The sequence below is a fragment of the Macaca thibetana genome, chromosome 15 (assembly GCF_024542745.1).
Source record: "Macaca thibetana thibetana isolate TM-01 chromosome 15, ASM2454274v1, whole genome shotgun sequence".
In the NCBI taxonomy this organism is placed as follows: domain Eukaryota; kingdom Metazoa; phylum Chordata; class Mammalia; order Primates; family Cercopithecidae; genus Macaca; species Macaca thibetana.
Genome location: NC_065592.1, coordinates 41061433 through 41069378, shown reverse-complemented (window position 1 = coordinate 41069378; position 7946 = coordinate 41061433). Strand labels below are relative to the sequence as shown.

The following is a 7946-nucleotide window of genomic DNA, read 5'->3' as shown; positions in this document are numbered from 1 at the left end:
AGAAGGCAGGCGACACTGTTTGTTTGGTTCCCTGGGTTTCCCTCTGTTCCCCACAGTAGAACAATGGGCTAAAAGTAGCTCTGTGCTAAGGAGGGCCCATCCGCTGTGGTTGGTCTCTGAGGTGGCTTCCAGAAGCATCCGTCCTCTCCAGCAATTGGCAGAAACAAGAAGCCAAGAAGATGCTTCCTTGAATGTGGGCCCGTCTGCTCTCATGCCTGGCTCTACTCTCCCTCATCATCTCTCCCATTTGCTGGTGAGGTGGGTTTGTCTGTCCTTGGCGGGAAGACCTCTTCCCTCCCTAGCCTTCAGACCCCAAACCCATGACACCACAGCCCACCTTGCTACTACTTCTGCTGCTGATTCCTCACCCACATTGCTCAAAAGTGACATTCCTTTTAGTGGGGTGGAGCTGTTGAAATGGATTTTAAAATATGGGTTGTATTTGAATTTTTGGTTGTTTTCTAAATTTGGTCACAATCATGTCTTCTTGTTCTAAAACAAGAGAGAAAGGAAGCAGCTGCCCTCTGGGAAGCCTCCAGAGAGGAGAGGGGAAGAAGAAGCCCTCACTCGTCTCTGTTGATTGTTCTGCTTCCTTCCTGAGCTCTCTAAAGCCAGGTCTGTAGGAGTGGAAAGGGACAGACGTGGCCCTGAAGATGCCCACTTGGTCTCCCTGGCCTGGGAAACTCTTGCAGGGCACATCATAGCCACCCAACAAGGCTACTGGCTCCTACTTATGCCAGACCGGTGTGCTCTGCCCTGTGGGGAACAGAAAACACAGACACTGTCCCCACCCTGGGAGCAAATCCCACTTGAATCTGGCCAATATAATTCAAGGCAGATACAGAGAGGTGCAAGGAGCCCAGAGAAAGGAGTGACCTTGTTTTCATTACAGGGGGTGACATTTGTGCCACCACAGAAGGTGGAGTAGGCTCTAGATAGTTGGTGGTGGGAGTGGGGGCAGTCCAAGGAATGGGGGGAGTGGGGATCCTGCAATATGGAGAAGGGAGGCTGGGCAGGGGAGGCCACAGCTTGGCTGGGTCCACATCTTCGAAGGCTGGATGCCAAGTTGAGTTTAGATTTCATCTTGGAGGCAAGGAGGAGAAATGGTCTGTGCAATGAGGACAAGGCTGCAGCTGGCCAAGCAGTGGTTTCCTCCCGTTGCATCATCCTTCCTCAAGCGTCCATCCCCCATGGAGGGAGCTGCAGAGGGCTGGGATTCTGCAGAGGGCTGTGTGGTTTGGCTTCTGTCCCCAGCCCTGAACTAAACCTTTCCTGCCAAGGTCAGGGACCTCTCATTTGCTAAATCCTTTGAAAAGTTTTCTTCCTCATGTGCCTGAATCTCACTGCTGCATTTGGCCTGGTCTGTCCCTGTCTCTTGTTGAGATTCTCTCCTCTTGTGGCCTGTGGCCACCACACATCTGGGTTCTCCATCCACTCTCCCTGCTTCTCAATCACTTCTGTGGGCTTCTCCTCCAGCATTGTTAAGCCACATTCCCCAGGATTCCATGAGACCTGCTTGTGACCCTTCATGCTCTTCCTGGGGAATCTCAAACACAGATGTGGCTTTATTTTATTATTATTTTTTGAGATGGAGTTTCGCTCTTGCCGCCCAGGCTGGAGTGCAGTGGGGTGATCTTGGCTCACTGCAACTTCCAGCTCCTAGGTTCAAGTGATTCTCCTGCCTCAGCCTCCTGAGTAGCTGAGATTACAGGTGCCTATCACCACACCTGGCTTTTTTTTTTTTTTTTTTTTTTTTTTTTGTATTTTGAGTAGAGACGGGGTTCATCATTTTGGCCAGGCTGGTCTTGACCTGACCTCAGGTGATCCACCCACCTTGGGCTCCCAAAGTGCTGGGATTACAGGTGTGAGCCACCGTGCCTGGCCAGTTGTGGCTCTAATACCAATAGTTAGTTACCTGTGTCTATCAGGAATTTATTTTATTTTATTTTATTTTTTTTGAGACAGAGTCTCACTCTGTCACTCAGGCTGGAATGCAGTGATGTGATCTCGCCTCACTGCAACCTCCACCTCCCGGGTTCAAGTGATTCTTGTGCCTCAGTCTCCTGAGTAGCTGGGATTACAGGCTCCTGCCACCAGGCCCAGCTGATTTTCGTATTTTTGATAGAGACGGGGTTTCATCATGTTGTCCAGGCTGGTCTCGAACTCCTGACCTAAGGTAATCCGACTGCCTCAGCCTCCCAAAGTGCTGAGATTATAGGGTAAGCCACTGTGCCTGGCCATCTATCAGAAGTAGCAGAAACCTGTAAAACAGTGACTGAATCAAATTGAGGTTTTATTTTTCTTAGGTAAGAGGAAGTTCAGATTTAGGCATTTCTAGGCTGATACGATGTCTCTGTGGTGCTGAGGGATGGAGGCGCCTTCTGTCTTTCCGCACGGCCGTGTTTAGTGTCTTCCTGTCACCTGTGGTTATAAGATGGCTGCCCCCTCTCACCCCTCCAAGCATTGAACCTGTCTGCATTCAAGGAGGAGAAGGGAAAAGGGCAAAAGACCTGCCAGCTGAGTCTGTCTTCTGTTAAAGAGCTTTCCTGGGGGCTCCACCAGTGATGTCTACATATATCTCTGTATCAGTCAGTTATTACCAGGGTCATGCTCTGTAACAACCACTCCCAAATTCAGACTGGGCTCATCTGAGCAGTGCTCCAGACTTGGATCGGCTGGTCGTGGCTCTAACAGCACTAGTTCTGGGATCCAGAACTTGCTGGGATCTGAGCAAGCAGTGATTACCTGGGTGGGTTCTTCTCATGACGAATCATGAAAAGAAGGAAACCAAACTATGCAAGCAAATAAAAGGTTTCTGCTTATTCCTTCCACTAACATTCCAAAGGAAGTCATGTTACTAAGCTCAACATCAGTGGGTAAGTAATTAGACTCTATTCACAATGAGAGAGGAGAAGAATGCATATTTGCTGAGGAATAATCCACATTAACACAATCTCACTGTCCAGCCATGTATGTTGCCTCTTAGCTGCAAAGGAGGTTAAATGTGGCTTTTTTCCTTTCTTTCTTTCTTTCTTTTTTTTTTTTTCCATGTATGTTGCCTCTTAGCTGCAAAGGAGATTAAATGTGGCTTTTTTCCTTTCTCCCTTTCTCCCTTTCTCTCTTTCTCCCTTTCTCCCTTTCTCCCTTTCTCTCTTTCTCTCTTTCTCTCTTTCTTTCTTTCTTTTCTTTCTCTCGAGTCAGAGTCTCCCTCTGTCGGCCAGGCTGGAGTGCAGTGGTGGGATCTAAGCTCACTGCAACTTCCTCCTCCCAGGTTCAAGCAATTCTCCTGCCTCAGCCTCCTGAGTAGCTGGGATTACAGGTGCCCGCCACCTTGCCAGGCTAATTTTTGTATTTTTTAGTAGAGATGGGGTTTCACCACGTTGGCCAGCCTAGTCTCTTTGGCCAGGCTGGTCTCAACTCCTGACCTCGTGATTCGCCCACCTTGGCCTCCTAAAGTGCTGGGATTATAGGCATGAGCCACTGTGCCCAGTCAAGTGTGGCTTTTCTAGTTGGCACATTGCCATCCTAAACAAATGCAAGGTTTTGATAGTAAGGAAGAAGAGGAGAGTGGATGTCGGCTAGGCACACTTTGCCAGGACTTTTTACAATAGTCATGGGCCAGGAGTTTCCAGGCAAAAAATAATGAAGATAGGGATCACACTGGCTTACAGTAACACTGGAGATGCTTATTATCCTTGTGAAGATATAAAGACAGGTAATGCCACATCTCAAACATATTCAAGACTTACATGGGCCACTGAGTTCCTTTCTCCCATTGCAACATTTCACAAACTTTCCCCCATTTTGGTGTCCTCCCAAGTACTGTCCCTCATTTTGGCACCTCTCCCAGTACTGTCAGAGGTGCAACGACATGATGGGCATGGGGAGAAAGTTACCAGGAGAGGTGGAAAAGTCATCAATGTCATCCCCATTTGGAGTTGCTTGTCCTTCCGTCTTCTCGGGAGATGCTAGCCTCTCCCGAGACACATCCCGATGGGCATATGTCAGTCCCAGCACATGCCCATGAGCCATGAGGGACTCTGGCTGTGTCACATGTCCTGGTCCCAGGGCCCAGCATCGATCTCTTTCATTTGTAGCGTCAGTGGTCCAAATCACTATCAAATATATTCAAGTCCTGACATCAACTAAGGGAGAGGAAGGTGCAAAGCAATCTAAGACAAGAAGTGAGAGCTGGTGTTGAAAGGAGGAGGCTGGGGCATTGCTCACTTCAGGATCACAAGGGCTGTTGCACTGCCTAATCCTAAAGAGCAAAGAAAGCAAGAGACTTTCACTAGATCAGACTTGCAGTTCCTGAAGCAGGGAGTCCAGAATGGCTTCCAAAGTCTGCATCATTATTGCCTTCTTCAGCTTCTCACTCACCACCTACACACTGGCAATTCCAGATCCCTCTCCAGCATGGGTGTCTCCCTAACTGACTACCTGCTGACCATGTCCTCTGCTTGCACCATACAGCCTGCAAACACAACACCTTCTAATCTGGACTCATCATCTTGTCCTCCCCTAACCTACTATTCTTTCTCTCATGCTGCCCACAAAGCTAAAAAAATCTGGTCTATCTCACTGGCATCTATTTCTTTCCCTTTGTCCTAGCAAGAGCCTGAGTATTTCTTTGGGGTCCACTCCTTCGCCTCTTAGTCCTTACAGTTTCTATGGCTCCACCAAAGCTTAAGGGGTGGAGCTCATGGATTAGGTCTAAGTCAATTAGCACAGCCATAGCGATTGGCTGGAGGTGAGCATGTGACCAAAGCTGGTCCAATCAGGGCAAATCTCAGACTATTCATGGGAACGCTTGGACACAAGCTCTTGTGTGTTTTTGTTGGATTTAAACCCGGAAGGATGTAGTTCAGAGAGGTGCTGGCAGCCATGTTGAAAAGATATGGGAAGAGCTGTCAAGAATGGAGTCAGCACAAAGTACATGAGCCGGGAGATGGGGGGAGGATATGCTGATTATGTGACCCTCATACTGTTCAGTTATATGAACGCTGCACTCCTCTTCCCTTTTTTTAAAGGTCAGTTTGACTAGGTTTTCAGACATTTTCAACCAAAAGTGTTCTGTTACACCCATCTCACTGTAGGGCTACACCCCTGATTCAGCCAGTTAAGCCAGAAACCTGGGACCCACCTGTCGACTCACTCCCCACATCTAAGGGATACCAAAAAGCTCTCAATCCTTTAGCCAGTCCCCTCCCTACCATCCCCACTGCTATTGCCTCTGTTCAGGCCTGTGTCCTCTTTTGCCTGAGCCATGGCCAGTGACCATCAGGTGGCCTCCTCTTCAAACTTGCGGTTTCAATCTCTCCTTCTCCCCACCCAGCAGCGTGGCCTTTCTAAGAGCAAACCTAACCATGGCACAGTGCCCCATCACCTCCCGAGCTCCACTGGTAGGTCCTCCTTGACCTGGCCTCTGACTGAGACTGTGGTCTCACCTCCTGCCACCTGTCACCCCCTGGAAGAAGATGCCTGTTCCACCTGCACGTCCCTGAATGGCCGAGACTGTCTCACACCTCCACTGGAAGATATGATCTTCCTACCTTGTCTTCCAAGAACATTCTTCCTCAATCTCTGATGTCCAGTGCAATCAACTCTGTGGAGCCTTCTCTGACCACTCTGCTGTAGTTGTTTGTTCCTGCCTTCTGCGACACTGTTCCTTGTCTTACTTTTATCATAGCAGTTGATCTGGTTTGTGAGGGAGGCCTTCTAGAAAGCGGGTGTGATGTGTCTGATCATTACTCTAGCATTTGCCACAAGGCCTGGCCCTGGGGTGGTCATCCAGTGTCTGCTGGTCAGCTGAGTGAATGATTGAATGAATGAAGGAAGGTAAGAGCAGATCAGACTAGGGAACATTGTACTCTGACTGCTTTTGCTGCTGGGAGGGAGGGCCTTGTGGCTCGGAGGGAAGTTGTAATGAATGGGAAAGGGGAAAGAACCACCAAACCATATTGTGAGGTCACAGTCAAACTGAACTCTGACTGGACGTGGTGGCTCATACCTGTAATCCCAGCACTTTTGGAGGCCAAGGCGGGTGGATCACTTGAACTCACAGAGTTCAAGACCAGCCTGGCCAACATGGTGAAACTCTGTCTCTACTAAAAATGCAAAAATTAGCCAGGTGTGGTGGTAGGTGCCTGTAATCCCAGCTCCTAGGGAGGCGTAGGCAGGAGAATCACTTGAACTCCTAGGGAGGTGGAGGCTGCAGTGAGCCAAGGTCACGCCACTGCACTCCAGCCTGGATGACAGAGTGAGACTCTGTCTCAGAACAAAACAAACAAAAAACAAAAACAAAGTGAACTCAGTGTAGGACTTTTCTTTACTCTGTAGACACATCCTGAGCTGAGTACAGGCTGCTCTGGTGGCACAGAGGCGAGCTATCTAGACAGAATCAGGTGCTCATGAGTGTTAATTCCACCCAGCGCTGCCGCTTACTACCAGTATGACTTTGAGCAAGCCATTTCCCTTATTTGAGCCTCAGTTTCCCTTTTGGCCTATCAGTTATAGTCCCTGACCTGTCTGCCTTGTAGGGCTGTTGTATGGATCAAAGAAAAAGGCCTTCTAGACCCGGGAGTGCTCTTCGAAGGAGGCCAGGATGCCCATCAGTGACTCATGATCTCAACTTTTCTACCGTTCACCACTCCCACTGTGTTGTGAGGTTTCCCAGATCTAGGGAATCCATGGTCTGTATGGATTACAAGTGTGAGTGGACAAGCTTGGATACCTCTGAGCACACATTCCAAGCTGCCTTTTTGTTTGTTTGTTTGTTTGTTTGAGACGGAGTTTCACCTTGTTGCCCAGGCTGGAGTGCAATGGCGTGATCTCGACTCACTGCAACCTCCACCTCCTGGGTTCAAGCGATTCTTCTGCCTCAACGTCCCTAGTAGCTGAAATTATATGTGCCCACCACCACGCCCAGTTAATTTTTTGTATTTTAGTAGAGACAGGGTTTCAACATGTTGGTCAGGCTGGTTTCAAACTCTGACCTCAGGTGATCCACCTGTCTCGGCCTCCCAAAGTGCTGAGATTACAGGCGTGAGCCATCAAGCCTGGCCTCCCAAGCTGCATTCTTTTGATGGCTACTGACAAAAACTCAACTCCAACTGTATTAAGCAAAAATGGAATTTATTGGCACACAGAACTAAGAAGTCAAGGACTTCAGGCACAGCTGGATCCAGGATCCCAACAATATCTATCCTAGGGCTTTTTTTCCCCTCTCTCTCTCTCTCTGCTTCCTTCTGCTGGCTTCATTCTGAGGCAAGCCTTCCTTACTCCATGAAGGGACTCCAGGAAGCTCCAGGCTTCCATCATTCTTACAGCTAGCGATCTCAATATTTTCAGTGAAAGTTCAGGGATTGAGTTTTGCTAGATTCTCTTGGATCAAGGGTCCATCTCTGGATGTACCACTGTGGAGAAGGGCACTAGAGGGACCTAAGTTCCATGCCCACCTTTGGAGCAGGGGTGGACATAGCACTACCTGAACAAGGCATGGGGAGAAGTGGCTCAGTGAAGCAGGAAAGAGAAGATGTGTGCCAATCAGGCAATAGCAAGTGTCATCAATTGCTAGTGGCCCAGGCAGAGTGGGTGTGAAATCGTGAGGTCAGCAGATCTTGTGTCTGGGGCCCCTTCCACCTTCTTGGTGCCATCTCCCACCTCTGTGCCATCAGCTGGGAGTGGCACAGAACTACTCAGATGAGCTGGGCCCACAGAGCCAGAGGAATCTGTGCGTCTGGGAAGCAGCCAGGAGGTCAGGCCCCCTACGCTCGGGGTGGAAGGAGGCTGCCAAGCCCTGGACTCCCTCCTCGTCCCAGCGCTTCCCTGCCTGGCTGCAGCTAGATCCCCGGAGGCTGACAAGCTCTGAGGGCAAGGGTAAGGGGGTGCCCTGATAGAAAGAGGAGCGAAGGGATTCAGGAGGCCTCAGGTTAGGCTGGGTGAGC

At 49.5% G+C, this 7946-nt stretch overlaps 1 long non-coding RNA gene across 1 annotated transcript; it reads right to left on the bottom strand.

The window, feature by feature from the left end:
* Positions 1-2272: 2272 nt before the first annotated feature.
* On the bottom strand, positions 2273-5908 carry LOC126938117 (uncharacterized). The gene is made up of 2 exons (XR_007719949.1): positions 5553-5908; positions 2273-2473 (listed from the first exon to the last, which is right to left on the bottom strand). It is a non-coding gene; the product is annotated as an uncharacterized LOC126938117 (long non-coding RNA).
* Between the last annotated feature and the right edge of the window lie 2038 nt (positions 5909-7946).